Raw genomic sequence first — 16786 nt, forward strand, 5'->3', positions numbered from 1 at the left:
CCATACAGGATAAATCCAAGGAGAAACATGCCAAGACACTTAATAATCAAACTATCAAAAATTCAATACAAAGAAAAAATATTAAAAGCAGCAAGGAAAAAACAACAAATAACATACAAGGGAATCCCAATAAGGTTAACAGCTGATCTTTCAGCAGAAACTCTGCAAGCCAGGAGGGAGTGGCAGGACATATTTAAAGTGATGAAAGGGAAAAACCTACAACCAAGATTACTCTACACAGCAAGAATCTCATTCAGATTTGACGGAGAAATTAAAACCTTTAAAAACAAGCAAAAGCAAAGAGAATTCAGCACCACAAAACCAGCTTTACAACAAATGCTAAAGGAACTTGTCTAGGCAGGAAAAACGAGAGAAGAAAAAGACCTACAACAACAAACCCAAAACAATTAAGAAAATGGTAATAGGAACATACATATCAATAATTACCTTAAATGTAAATGGATTAAATGCTCCAACCAAATGACACAGACTGGCTGAATGGATACAAAAACAACACCGTATATATGCTGTCTGTAAGAGACCCACTTCAGACCTAGGGACATGTACAGACTGAAAGTGAGGGGATGGAAAAAGATATTCCATGCAAATGGAAATCAAAAGAAAGCTGGAGTAGCAATTCTCATATCAGACAAAATAGACTAAAATAAAGACTATTACAAGAGACAAGGAAGGACACTACATAATGATCAAGGGATCAATCCAAGAAGAAGATATAACAATTATAAATATTTATGCACCCAACATAGGAGCACCTCAATACATAAGGCAAATGCTAACAGCCATAAAAGGGGAAATCGACAGTAACACAATCATAGTAGGGGACTTTAACACCCCACTTTCACCAAGGGACAGATCATCCAAAATGAAACTAAATAAGGAAACACAAGCTTTAAATGATACATTAAACAAGACGGCCTTAATTGATATTTATAGGACATTCCATCCAAAACAACAGAAAAAACTTTCTTCTCAAGTGCTCATGGAACATTCTCCAGGATAGATCGTATCTTGGGTCACAAATCAAGCCTCAGTAAATTTAAGAAAATTGAAATTGTATCAAATATCATTTCTGACCACACTATGAGACTAGATATCAGTTACAGGAAAAAATCTGTAAAAAATACAAGCACATGGAGGCTAAACAATACACGACTTGATAACCAAGAGATCTTTGAAGAAACCAAAGAGGAAATCAAAAAAAACCTAGAAACAAATGACAATGAAAACACAAGGACCCAAAAACTTATGGGATGCATCAAAAGCAGTTCTAAGAGGGAACTTTAGAGCAATACAAGCCTACCTCAAGAAACAAGAAACACCTCAAATAAACGACCTAACCTTAAACCTGAAGCAATTTGAGAAAGAAGAACAAAACCCCTCTAAAGTTAGCAGAAGGAAAGAAATTATAAAGATCAGATCAGAAAAAAATGAAAAAGAAATGAAGAAAACAATAGCAAAGATCAATAAAACTAAAAGCTGGTTCTGTGAGAAGATAAACAAAATTGATAAACCATTAGCCAGATGCATCAACAAAAAAAGGCAGAAGACTCAAATCAATAGAATCAGAAATGAAAAAGGAGAAGTAACAACTGACACTGCAGAAATACAAAGGACCATAATAGATTACTACAAGCATCTATATGCCAATAAAATGGACAACCTGGAAGAAATGGATAAATTCTTAGAAAAGCACAACCTTCTGAGAGTGAACCAGGAAGAAATAGAAAGTATAAACTGACCAGTCACAAGCACTGAAATTGAGACTGTGATTAAAAATCTTCCAACAAACAAAAGCCCAGGACCCGCTGGCTTCCCAGGTGAATTCTATCAAACATTTAGAGAAGAGCTAACACCTATCCTTCTCAAACTCTTCCAAAATATAGCAGAGGGAGGAACACACCCCAACTCATTCTATGAGGCCACCATCACTCTGATACCAACCCCAGACAAACATGTCCCAGAAAAGAAAACTACAGGCCAATATCACTGATGAAGATAGATGCAAAAATCTTCAACAAAATACTAGCAAACAGATTCCAACAGCACATAAAAAGGATCATACACCATGATCAAGTGGGGTTTATCTCAGGATGCAGGGATTCTTCAATGTACGCAAATCAATCAATGTGATAAACCACATTAACAAATTGAAGGAGAAAATCCATATGATCATCTCAATAGATGCAGAAAAAGCTTTTGACAAAATTCAACAACAATTTATGATAAAAACCCTTCAGAAAATAGGCATAGAGGGAAGTTACCTCAACATAATAAAGGCCATATATGGCAAACCCACAGCCAACATCATTCTCAATGGTGAAAAACTGAAACCATTTCCTCTAAGATCAGGAACAAGACAAGGTTGTCCACTTTAACCACTATTATTCAACATAGTTTTGGAAGTTTTAGCCACAGCAATTAGAGAAGAAAATGAAATAAAAGGAATCCAAATTGGAAAAGAAGTACTAAAACTGTCAATGTTTGCAGATGACATGATACAATACATAGAGAATCCTAAAGATGCTACCAGAAAACTACTACAGCTAATCAATGAATTTGGTAAAGTAGCAGGATATGAAATTAATGCACAGAAATCGCTTGCATTCCTATACACTAATGATGAAAAATCTGAAAGAGAAATTAAGGAAACACTCCCATTTACCACTGCAACAAAAAGAATCAAATACCTAGGATTAAACCTACCTAAGGAGACAAAAGACCTCTATGCAGAAAACTATAAGACACTGATGAAAGAAATTAAAGATGATACAAACAGATGGAGAGATATACCATGTTCTTGGACTGGAAGAATCAACATTGTGAAAATGACTGTACTACCCAAAGCAATCTACAGATTCAATGCAATCCCTATCAAACTACCAATGGCATTTTTCACAGAACTAGAACAAAAAATTTCACAATTCGTTTGGAGACACAAAAGACCCCAAATACCCAAAGCAATTTTGAGAAAGAAAAACGGAGCTGGAGGAATCAGGCTCCCGGACTTCAGATTATACTACAAAGCTACGGTAACCAAGACAGTATGGTACTGGCACAAAAACAGAAATGTAGATCACTGGAACAGGATAGAAAGCCCACAGATAACCCCACGCACATATGGTCACCTTATTTTTGATAAAGGAGGCAAGAATATACAGTGGAGAAAAGACAGCCTCTTCAGTAAGTGGTGCTGGGAAAACTGGACAGCTACATGTAAAAGAATGAAATTAGAACACTTCCTAACACCATACACAAAAATAAACTCCAAATGGATTAAACACCTAAATGTAAGGCCAGACACTATAAAACTCTTAGAGGAAAACATAGGCAGAACACTCTATGACATAAATCACAGCAAGATCCTTTTTGACCCACCTCCTCGAGAAATGGAAATAAAAGCAAAAATAATCAATTGGGACCTCATGAAACTTAAAAGCTTTTGCATAGCAAAGGAAACCATAAACAAGACGAAAAGACAACCCTCAGAATGGGAGAAAATATTTGCAAATGGAGCAACCGACAAAGGATTAATCTCCAAAATTTACAAGCAGCTCATGCAGCTCAATATCAAAAAAACAAACAACCCAATCCAAAAATGGGCAGAAGACCTAAATAGACATTTCTCCAAAGAAGATGTATAGATCGCCAACAAACACATGAACGAATGCTCAACATCACTAATCATTAGAGAAATGCAAATCAAACCTGCAATGAGGTATCATCTCACAACAGTGAGAATGGCCGTCATCAAAAAATCTACAAACAATAAATGCTGGAGAGAGTGTGGAGAAAAGGGAACCCTCTTGCACTGTTGGTGGGAATGTAAATTGATACAGCCACTATGGAGAAGAGTATGGAGTTTCCTTAAAAAACTAAAAACAGAAGTACCATATGACCCAGCAATCCCACTACTGGGCATATACCCTGAGAAAAACCATAATTCAAAAAGAGTCATGTACCACAATGTTCATTGAAGCTCTATTTACAATAGCCAGGACATGGAAGCAACCTAAGTGTCCATCGACAGATGAATGGATAAAGAAGATGTGGCACATATAAACAATGGAACATTACTCAGCCACAAAAATAATCGAAATTGAGTTATTAGTAGTGAGGTGGATGGACCTAGAGTCTGTCATACAGAGTGAAGTAAGTCAGAAAGAGAAAAACAGATACCGTATGCTAACACATATACATGGAATCTTAAAAAAAATGGGTCTGAAGAACCTAGGGGCAGGACAGGAATAAAGACGCAGACGTAGAGAATGGACTTCAGGACGTAGGGAGGGGGAAGGGTAAGCTGGGACGAAGTGAGAGAGTGGTATGGACATATATACCCTACCAAATGTAAAATAAATAGCTAGTGGGAAGCAGCCGCATAGCACAGGGAGCTCAGCTCGGTGCTCTGTGACCACCTAGAGGGGTGGGATAGGGAGGGTGGGAGGGAGACGCAAGAAGGAGGAGATATGTGGATATATTTATATGTATAGCTTATTCAATTTGTTATAAAGCAGAAACTAACACACCATTGTAGAGCAATTATACTCCAATAAAGATGTAAAAAAAAACAAGAGATGTGGTCTACCAATATGATTGAAGGATGCATCAGACTTGATTATTGTGTTCATAGATTGACATTCGTGTTTGAAAGACAAGGGTTTGGAAATAAAAGACGAGGACTGTTAATTGGCCTTGGAATTTTAACTTAAATTTTAAGTTAAATTTTTTTTCCTACTATATACATAGCATTTCTCTATTGATTGGATTAACCACAATGAACATGGGACTACTTTATCATCAAAAGCAATAATACATTTCATCTATGAGCTATTACCCCTTGTTTTTTGTTTGTTTTTGACCTTCTCCCCCAGACTTAAAATAATGTTCTTTCAATCCAAATTACATATGTGTGCAATATTTTCAGTCCATGTTGCAAGCAGAATATTGCCTCCCCCAATGATATCCATATCCTAATCCCCGAAAACTGGCACTATGTTACCTTACATTATGACAGGGATTTTCAAAATGTGATCAAGTTAAGGTCTTGAATTAGGGAGATTATTCTGGATTGTCCAGATATAACCAATGTAATCACAAGAGTTCTTATCAGGGAAAGAGGGAGACAAGAAAGTCAGAAAAGGGGATATGACAACAGAAGATCAGAGAAAAGAGACAGAAAGAGAAAGGTGTGGGGCACTAAGATGGAAAGAAATTTCAAGATACTACCCTTCTGGCTTTGAAGATGAAGAAAGAGACTAAGAAGTGAGGAATGCAGGCCACCTCTATAAGCTAAAAAGACAAGGAAACAGATTCTCCCCTAGAGCCTCCAGAAGGAGCGCAACCCTGCTGACACCTTGATTTTAGGATTTCTGACCTCATAACTATAAGATAATAGGTTTGTGTTGTTTTAAGCACCAAGTTTCTCGTAGTTTTTTACAGCAATAACAGGACACTAACACAGTTCACAATATAGATGCATAAAGATTATCTAATTTCTTCACATTCTTTAAATCAAATTAATTTTGACTATGCGTCTATCACTGAGCTAGGTCGTCATGAAAGTCAACATCTGTCATTCTTGTTCTCTCTGGCATCCCTCCACACAATGGTTCATGGTGCCCTATTAGAACACTGACAACACCAAATGCTAGTGGGGATATGGAGAAACAGAAATTATCATACATTGCTGGTGAGAATGCAAAATGGTAAAGCCACTTTGGAAGAGAGTTTGGCAGTTTCTTACAAAACTAATCATACACTTACCATATAATCCATCAGTCACACTCCTTAATATTTCACCAAAGAAGTTGGAAACTTATGTCCACACAAAATGTGTACACAGATGTTTATAGCAGCTTTATTCACAATTACCAAAACTTAGAAGCAGCTAAGACGTCCTTCATTAGGTGACTGAATAGATAAACTCCATACATCCAGACAATGGAAAATTATTCAGTGCTAAAAAGAAATGAGCTATCAAGCCATGGAAAGACATGGAGGAACCTCAAATGCATATTACTAAGTGAAAAAAAACTAATCTATATGATTCCAATTGTATGATATAGAAAAGGAGACAGTAAAAAGATCAATAGTTGCCAAGAGTTTGGATGGGAAGGGATGAATAGAAGGAGCACAGAGGATTTTTAGGGCAGTTAAAATACTCCGTATATAAACAAATAGATATTTTCAATAGGGTAATTTCTTTGATACATTACATTCTATTAGAGAATTTCCTGTTCAAAATGGCAGATTTTACATATATTTATGTTTACCTCCTTACAAAAATGATGATAACAAGATAACAAAGAGTTTTAAACCACAAGGAAAATCAAATGAGGCAACAAAAGTGGGCAATATATGTCAACAAATGTTAGGATATGGAAAGGAAGTGAATGAGTTGTAACATATTTAAATGTGTGGGAAAACTAAAATGTCAGCATATGCAGTGGGGCATATAGCTAGCTATCCCACGAGTGAGATAAAGCTAGCTTTTGCTGAAGAATTCTGGATAGCCTCAGGAAAGCCTCTGCAAGTGGAGAATCTGGTGAGTGGTAGGCTAAAAGCAGAAGTACTATCAGAACAACCCTCCCCTCAGACAAACCTTCTCCTCAGGCCCAGGCACCCTACTCCAGACAACCAAGCAACTACTCCCTTTGGAAAAAGATGGAGAGCTTTAGTCTTTAAAGAAATTGACTACAGAGGATAAAAACACAGGGCAGGCAGGGTTGAGGAGAATAAAGTTAAATTCTATGCATTGAACAATGAGTTTCCAGCCCTCTCTCCCACCTAAACTCTCATTATGCTAGCAGTCAGATACTCTAGCAATAGAGTGAATTAATCTCTGGAGAAAAGGATCAGAGAAAAGGCCAACAAGACATTGAAGGGCCCCAGAATGAATCTTCTGAATCTCTGTTAGACCCACTCTGTATAAAAAAAACCTACTCCACACACACCATAAATTTCCCCATCAGTTTTTTAGTCCTCACTCCTAAACTTGAATGGTTGCCAAGAACCAAAAGAGACTTGAAAAAAGCCTTCAACATGAAAAAGAGGCAGCAGATTAAAGGAACTTGGCAAAATAGAGAAAAACATTATCTGAGATATAAAAGAAGTTATTTCATCTTCAAAACAAAAAAAGGGTGCAGTTTTTTTAATGGGGTATACAGAGTAGGAAGAGAACATGAAAATGTTAGAATAGCTGAAATATAAGTTTTAACAGAAAGTTTGGAAAGAGTCTACCTTGTAGAAAGAGAAATTTTTTAAAAAATCAAGAAAAGAGAGTGGGAAAATAGGAAGAAAAGATAAGAAAACTAGAAAATCAGAGCAAGAAGTCAAATATTTACTTAGCAAGTGTTCTAAGTTTAAAGAAAAATAGGAAATACTATTAAAGAAATAATATTTCCCACAACTGAAGGTTAGTTAACACATTGAAAGGGACTACTGAATACCAAGCACAATGAATTGAAAAAGACCCACACTAAGGCACATTACCAAAAAGTTCTAAAACACTGGGGATAAAAAGCTTCTACAGAAAAAATTAAAAGAATATACACAAAGGATCAGGATACAATATGACATAGCAATTTTCAGCAACAGGGAGAAATGCCATAAAAGTGTGAGGAAAACATTTCAGATTATAATTTTATAACCAACCAAACTATCAAGCAAGTCTGAAAGTAGAATAAAAATATTGTTAAACATGCAAGCGTTACATTCTTTGTGTGCTTTCCTAAAATGTCCACTAAAATGAGGCAGATAACCAAGAAGGAGGAAAGCCTAAAATTCAGGAAACAGGAAACCAACAGAGATAAAGGGAATATTCACAATAATGGTAAAGAGAAGACCCAGGACAAGTTGTGCATCAGGCCTGAAGAACAACTAGTGAAATCTGGAACAAGTAATAAGGTATACAAGGGGGTTGAGGGTTACTGAATTGTCCAACCTGGTTGGAGTGGAGGTAGGGGCTACCATTTACATCATAGTCTGTGTAAACGCACACCTGGAGGTATGTAGCACAAGTCACCTTGTGCATACAGTAAGCCTGGGAGGGCTCCAAGTAAGATGTCTCCTGGTTAAAAAAAGAAAGAAAAAGAACCTGATAAGATTATCTGGTATGTTTTACCATGTAGAAAAAGAGTACCCAGAGGTGTTTCACAGTTCCATGGAAGAGTCTGTAAGGAATTAGTGATACTTAGAGAGAAGGTTTTCAAAGTGAGGCAATTTTCAACTCTAGGAAAACTAAAAAAATCTACATTAATAGAAAGGTGAGCTACTTGACGTATCGGTTAACAGTATTTATATAATCATTAATACAAAGACTGAATATTAGTTTAATCAAATATTATGATATAACCTTGTTGGGACAATATTAAAAGAAAAAGAACATACATGTACAAACCCATTTAATTTAGAAATATGGGGGGACTATTAGGAATAAAAAAGCTGAAAGAATTGAATGTAGTTTCTCTAAAAACAAGATCTGGCATGTGGTACAGGAGAAAGCTCATTCTAAACTTTATTCTATAAACCCATTTAACTTTTTTTAGCAAGTAGATATTATTATTACTTAGATTTTAAAAATACACTTGGAAAACATGAGTGTCAGACATTAAATGCCAACTGTTCCTGTTTTGATTGCAGATTGTGCGAGTATTATTTTAATCTGTTTATATTGCTTTCATGATGTGATCTGTGACATGGTACAAATTTGATCTAGTAGAGATTCATGATGAGGAAGCTATTTTTCTCAAATTCTAAATGTCTCTTTTATTTTGTCTTTGTCAGTTTCTTTTAGAAAAAAAATCAAAAATAAGTAGGGCTGATTACAGTTTATTAAGAACAGATGGATAATGTTCCCATTAGGAAGTGGATCAAATGGACATAATTTTTTTCTCCCTTTTTATGTCCATCATCTGGAATAGACACTATAACAGGCAAATATGTATATTCATAATACATAGATTGAAAAAGCAAACATTCCTAGACTACAGGTTCAAAATTGTTAAGAAGGAATTTTATTTTCCTTCCAGGGACAATAGACAAATGACAAAGTAATCTTCATAGTTCTTAATGAGATCCCAAGGTAATCATGGTGTCAAAAGTGAAATAGTTGAATATATGAATTTACACTAAATGTTTTTCCTAGAACCTTCTAGTTGTTTTTAACAAAGAGTGTTGCATACAGAATACTGGACAACAGAGGAATAATGCATTTTTGCATTCTTGGGAACATTAAGATTTATTATCAAGAGTTCAGCACTGATTAATGATATCACAGTGAATACCAAAAGGAAGCAAGGAGAGATTTGTCACTAATTATAAAGTGTAGTCACATTTGTTTTAGTTTCTTGCTCAGTGTCCAAGGAACCAAAGTCATTACTTTATGAATGAAATATTGTATGCCATATATTAATAATAGGGCATCTGGAGCTCCCCAGTTCCCCTGGATTATCATCTATGCATACAATTTTGGAAGAGAATTGAGTGAATTGTTTAGGGCCTTGGAATACTTGAGAGTGATAGCATTGCCCAGGGCAAGACACTGGCCCTTCCAGGCCACAAGGTAATTGTGTAACTGGCAAATTCCCTCAGCTCTAACTTGAATTCCTCTCAATCCCAGAATTATTTTGCTCCCTGCCATCAATGAGCCAAGGGATAATTTCATTATGAATATGTATTAATTTCTGTCTTCCATGTGACTCATTTTTTGGTGCATTAAATCATATACCTAAATACCATCAATTAATTTTATCTACCAGAGTGTTTCACTCTCTAATTCAAGGACATTGAATCACTCACAGCTAACTGCAGGTTACAGACATTGCTAAACTTGAGAAGGATGGTTACATGCCTTCATCCAACAGCTGGTGCTAACGTCAGTTTTCGTTTTAAGTGTCTGATATATGTATCTTTGTTAGACAAGAACTTGAAATGAAATGCAATTTTGTGGGGTTAAAAGATATAACTGTGCTTCTAGCTCACATACCCTCAACTGGGTTTTTTATAAAGTTTTGAAAGTGTTCCTGTTTCACTTTATAGATGGTTGATCTACTACATTTTGTTTCTTTTTATACCTCTCTCACACACACACACACACACACACACATACACACTCACACACAATTTGTGATGACAGCATTATACAGATTTCCAGGAAGCTACTTCAAAATGTGTATTTTCAGGCTTCCCTGGTGGTGCAGTGGTTGAGAATCCACCTGCCAATGCAGGGGACACGGGTTCGAGCCCTGGTCTGGGAAGATCCCACATGCCGCGGAGCAACTGGGCCCGTGAGCCACAACTACTGAGCCTGCGTGTCTGGAGCCTGTGCTCCGCAACAGGAGAGGCGTGATAGTGAGAGGCCTGTGCACCGCGATGAAGAGTGGCGTCCGCTCGCCGCAACTAGAGAAAGCCCTCGCACAGAAACAAAGACCCAACACAGCCAAAAATAATAAATAAATTAATTAATTTTTAAAAAATGTGTATTTTCTAGCCCCACGAAGGGTAAAATTTCAGAGCCCTGCATAAACTAATTTAGTAACTTTGTTTCTGTAAATATAACAGAAAGGCATATGGGTAAATTACCACTTTTTGTGCTAAAATCTTAAACCAAATCTCTCCCAATGAAATAGCTTTAGAGAAATAAACTTATTAGCCACATATAATCACACAAAAAACAAGATTTCGGAGTTTTAAACCACGTGCGGTATAATATAATTATATGGCATGTCCTTAGGAAATAATCAGCAAAGAAATGAAATGATCACCCACTGACCAGAACTAGCAGAATTCTCTATAGGGTATCGTGACATTGAGTATTGGTTGTTATAAATATTGGGACCTAGGTAATTTCCATGATCTCAGTAGTCCTACTGGGGACACCAATAAAAAAAAAGCTGCTACTCTTTGCTAGTAAGGAAATCTCTGAGTTTGTGACAGTACTTGTGACAGAAATTGACATTCACCTTGAGTTCTTAATATTCTGCTGTCCCCATCCCCACCTAGTCCTAGAGAACTGCTCACCCTATGTCAAATCTGTTGCTGCCAACTTTTGTGCTCAGGCACAACTGGGATAGATGCATTGGATCGTCTTCACCCCAGTCCATCTGAATACATTTGACAGTAGGATGTGACCCAGTACTTGAATCTGTCTCTACTTTCTCCCTGCTACTTCCTTTATACATAGAGAAGTACACTGCCCTTTCTGTTTCAACTAGATTATGGCTGCAGAGGAGGAAACACACGCACACACACAGTTTTATCATTCTGCTAATCTCAGACAGTAGAGAGTACTATGTGCAAATATATAAGCAAGCCCTGCCATCTGCCCAGCCAACTTCCCATTCTGCAGAGTCCATCCCATTGGCTGTGGATTTAAGAGGTAGGTAGAATGGTAAGTGGGCACTTAACCCACTTGCTCTTGTTTATCACTAATGAGATGATGAAAGAGAGGCTCCATAAGAGAGTCATGGTTACCGAGTAGAATAGATGACAGCCCATATGGCGGAATGTGAAGGGCACCATAATTTGTGAGGGAACTAATACCTGCTGAAAGATAACTCACAGAATATCAGGGCAAGAGGGAACCTTAAATTTAATCCAGTCAAACCCACCATCTGATAGTTTAATTCCTTCTGGAATTCCCTGTCAGTAGTTGTTTACAATTTTCTTAAAAATCTCCCATAAATTTGTAGGGGCTGAAATTGAAATACAGCATGTTTAAGATTAATGAGAGGTATAGAAGTTGAGACGATAAATTCTATGGTAAAAGGAAAAAGAGAAAAGGTAATTTAAGGTAGAAAGACCAAGGAGTTCACTAGCTTCTGAGGGAAGCCTTATTCTCTGAAGATTCTAGTTGTTAGTTCAATTTGATACAAATTCGATCTCTTTGTTACTTCATTCTACACACATTACCAAATACCTAGTATTTGCTTGGATTTGGGGATACAGAAACAATCAATACATGGTTTCTTTCCCCTTTAAGGAGCTTAGACTCTGGCTGAGACAAATGCTGCATAAAAAATCATCTTGCAGTGTGAGTGATAAGTGCTAAAACAAAGTACTTTCTTTTACAGGACTAAAACTAAGGGAGTTCCCGGCAGGGATGATTACACAGAGGAGGTGAATATATGAGCTGGAATATTTGAAAAGAACTTTGCTAGTGGACAAAGCAGATGGATCAGGTGGGTGACAGCCTGATGGAATCCCAAACAGTGTGATCAGAGGCAAAAAGTCTACGACATGATTAGTAAATAGTCAGCAGTCAGATGTGGCTGTAGCTTCAGATGTATGGGGAAAAGGTGGGGGAAGATGCTGGGAAGGTAGCAGAAGCTCCATTCAGAAGGAAGCTCCATTACACTAAGGAAATTCAACTTGATCAAGCGAAAAATCTGCTTCCCACTGTGGGGATCTGGGGATTCCAATGTTAAATAAGCAGTAAAACACAGTTACCTGGACCAAAGCATTTACAGTAGATAGGGTCTTATGTTAGTTACCTAGAACAGTGATTGGTCAGATAATTGAAAAAGTAGGAAATCAAGGAAAATACACATAATATCTTAAATATTTCACTTTATGTGACAAATAAAACACAATAATTATCTAATACTTTTGATGTAGGACAAGGTCTTTTCTTAAGAAAGTATGGATCTGATTGTAATTCCCCATCTTCCTTCTTTCACTAGCCATACATATAAATCATAATATATAATTTCTTAGTGTCTTTCAAGCAAGAATTTTTAAATGCTATCAAAAAACTCTACATTTAATAACTTTCACTCCAATTGTTTATATTTGGCTTGCTCACACCTAATTTGACAGCAGACACAGTATTTTTAGCAATTCACCTTTATCAACCCTTTCCAGAGCATTCTAATTAGTTATCATGGAAACAACTTTTTTCACACTCACACTACATTAATTCATAGATTATCAAGTAGATTACATAATTATAATAATAATCAACACAATTGGTTTGGGAATACACTGTGGTAAGCATATAAGCCAACTGGTAGTAGAACTGTACAAACATACCAGGCAAGTAGAGCAGGTTAGCAGCCGGTTAGCCCTCCACGTTCAGCAGGTCCTGGGCAGAGGATGGCATGTTCTGTGAACAGAATGGTGAGTGTTAGCTATTTTTATGAACTGGTTAAGTGCACAAGGAAGAAAACAGAATCTTCCTTGAAAATCATTTTCTTATCCCCCCTCCATATATATTTAGATATTTCAAAGACTGGACCAGCCTTTTTAATCATGTATTCACATTATGTTCCTGTCAGGAGAAATAATAATTTCAAAGATGTTATACTCTAGGAATTTTTCAGACATACTAGAAACGCCTCATTAGATCCCTAAACATACAAGAAATGGCATCAGGGTTTAGGTCAGAGGACTTGTTGTCCAAAGGAGTTCAAGGGAAAGTGACTGTCAGTTAAAACTTTTAAAAAAGTATTTATGTAGGATGCAAGGCAGGCAATCAGATTTCTAGTGAGGCAGAGACACCTACATAAAGACTTTGCCTCACTCCTGTGCCAAGCTATCTTTGAAATCAAATTTACACCCCAAAGGACCACAGACTCCTAAGGGAGGCTTAAGTATTGAAACCTTACACTTGATAAAGGCTAAAAAGTTTGCATGTGTTCCAAATCCAACCCCAACCACAATGAAAACTCTTCAAAATCTTAAAATGAACATAGTGGAAGATTTCTGTGGCAGATATGACTTCATTATCCCCACAAATATTCTCACTAGGTAGGGCATAACGAGTCCCAACTATGAAGAAGCTCTGTGACTTGTACGTTGGCGCACATCACTCTCAAAATAGTATGAAATAAGAAGAAGCCATATTTCAGATTCTTTAGGATCCATAATGTAACTCTTCAAGCTTTGTTTATTTCTGAGTTATTATGGAAAGTGTTTCAATAGAGTGTTATAAAATAATGAAGGTTTTTAAGCTCTTCTATGGGAAGACATAGTTCATTTAAAACTAACCTCGACAATTTTTAAAGAGTAATATAAGAGAAAGCAAATTATATACACATATATACTTAAATATATAATATATAAAAGAGGTATTTTCACACCCCCATGCAAAGAATGCATGAAAATTTAGGACAGCTAGTTTGTTGTATATAAAATACGATTTTATCAAAAATAGCATTTTAAATCATTTGAAGCTATCAGATAAATTAATAATAATTCTTCACAAAGAAGTGTAGCTGAATTACAAGGGGAAAAAATTAGATTTGTCTCACTATTCACTGTAGTTCTTTTAGTGATGGTTGTAAACTATACAATATATGGAGAACTCATAAATAACAGTGCATACACATTTTAAACTGAGGTATACAAGCCCTGGCATTTACAACAAATGTTCAGTGCCTGGTGCACACAGAGTGAGTGTTCCTGTTCTCCAGGAATATGATGCCCTGATGTAATATTACATATTTAACCTACCATAACACCTGAAACCAACAATAATCTATTAAAGATATAGAAATAGTATAACTGTGTATTTGGGTAAACATGCTTCATTTGAAGGATCCTATATTTGTTTGTATTTTCATCAGGCAATAGAGTAATATGTAACTAACATATTTTCTTTACAGCATACATGATTCTTTTATTGAAAACCTTCAAATAGGAATGGATATGATTTTGATTAAGTTAGTAAGTCATAAAGTAATTATAAACTCACTAACGTGGATTTTTCCATATTCTAGAATTGGATAAGGGGCAATACATCATGGAAAATAAATTTCACATGCTGAGCCAAAAGGGTCACTGATTTTGGTTAAGCTTGCCATGATTTTAAGAATACTAATAAAACATCTACTTAGCTTCCATGAGTAGGAGTATTTTAATTTAAAAAAAAAAATATTCAAACTAGTTAACAGTTTTCAGATATGAGCTGAACCTAGGCTTAATGCCCTAATGCATAGGCTAGCTGTGAGATCCTTTTGAGCAGAGACTGTTTTTTCATTAAGGCAATGCTTAAGCCTAGCTCAGTTCTGACACACTTTAGATATTCAATAGCACAGACCAATATGTTGGTTATATCTCATCTAGAAGTTAATGAATATCACCTTTCCCCCTTCAAAGGCAGGAAATCTTTCAAAGCAAGAAGGAGTGAGTTAATATTTCTATTTATCACAGATGCTTGGAAATTTTAGCAAAAGCTTTGTGGTAGCTTCTAAGAGTATCTTTTCCCAGTCATAGAAATTTTAGATAATGAAAAGGAATTCTAACCATGGAACTATTTTAGCAAAGTGAGCAAATTAGTTGGAGGGAGCACAGGATCCCTGTCAGCGAATTAAGGAAAGGGTTTCAGTGGACTCAAGATAGCGAAGCTAAATAAACAGTGGCTTAGAGTACATAATTATGAAGAGACAATGGTTGTTAATTCTGAATCCAAAATTTTGGCAATGGTGAAAGGGAGGTGAGACCTTTGTACATTTGCAGTTATAGGGAAAAGTTTGGAGGTGGAAAGACTGAAGATGCTATAGATGAAGAGTGAGCAGGGTGTTCGAGGAGCAAATGGATTGTCGTTAGCCCTAAAAAGAAGACAGCGCACATCTTCCTCAAACAGAAAAGGAAGCAAGGAAGAAAGATGAATATCAATAAAGGGTACTTGTGAGTAGTAAAGACAGTAGATGGGCCAAGTTGTGACTAAAGTGGTGACCTTTATCCTTTTCGTGAAACGGTGGGTAAGACTATCTGACAGGACTGAGGCTGGTGAGATGAGATTAAAGGATTGAAGCAATAGAAACTGATAAAAACTATTACTAGGAAACTGATACATGAATAAAAAGTCTTGGTATTCACAATGAGTTAAAAAGTAAATTAGAGGTCACAGCAAGTCAAATCAACACATCTATTTGATAGCCTGTGAGCATAAAAAATGATAAATTGGCCAGGGGTTGATCCAGACACAGCAGATCTGGCTATAGGTTTAAGGTACAAGGTAAGCTAGGGTATTAGGACTATATAAAGGTGACTGATGAAAATTCTAACCTGAGTCAAGATTCAAGTGCAGGCAGAATGAATAGTGACTGAGGGAAATGAGAAGCTGGGCCATTAGAGGTCTACATAGGACAGAACCCAGTCAATGAGCGTGGGAGAGTATCTGAAATACAGATTGCAGCAATATTACAATGTAAAGGTATGGCCGCCTTTTCTTAATAATCTCCTCAGAGTCTCATAAACTTTAAAAAATGAATGAAATAATACAGGAACTTGTACTGAAAGATAAACAATTGCTTACCACCATTTGGAGTCTCACTGTTTAGCTCTTAGTGCATTTGTTGGGAGACCTAACCTCACTAAAAAGAGAGACATGTCTGCTACTACCTTCCAAACAGCAGTGAGTAATTAACAGGTATCAAAATTAACTATATGTTGAAGGTAAGATTATTAACTCACTTCTCTCCTTGTCTAATCTGCTTTCTTCTGCACATAAATCAGGCAGCTTTGAAGCAGCAATAATCTTCTTAGAACTCTACAATGCTATATTAATAAGGTAAGTTTATATTAATTCAGTAACATTTATTGAATGCGTACTGTGTGCTAAGACACGATACCAGGAAATTCAAAGATATCTAGTCCACAAAACTCCTTTCATACATGTATGTCCTGAAGATGCTTTAAGATTGGTGGAGGGAAAAAGAAAAGGGAGGAAGAGGATCAGCAAAGGAGCAGCTGGGACAAAGGGGTGAGTTAAGGGTTAGTAGTGAGGGACATAGTAGCTATGAGAAAGGAAAGGGAGCTATAA

General features: G+C 36.4%; 1 protein-coding gene across 3 annotated transcripts in view; it reads right to left on the bottom strand.

The window, feature by feature from the left end:
* Positions 1-16786, bottom strand: part of LOC309658989 (uncharacterized protein) — a 703210-nt gene that overhangs the window by 505921 nt on the left and 180503 nt on the right. For all 3 annotated transcript variants that reach the window (XR_014262472.1, XR_014262473.1, XM_082458306.1), the window contains one exon: positions 13051-13123. The gene's annotated coding sequence lies outside the window, so the exon portion shown is untranslated. The remainder of the gene's footprint in view (positions 1-13050; positions 13124-16786) is intronic.

Source organism: Balaenoptera physalus (genome assembly GCF_965194825.1).
Source record: "Balaenoptera physalus genome assembly, chromosome: 3".
Lineage (NCBI taxonomy): Eukaryota > Metazoa > Chordata > Mammalia > Artiodactyla > Balaenopteridae > Balaenoptera > Balaenoptera physalus.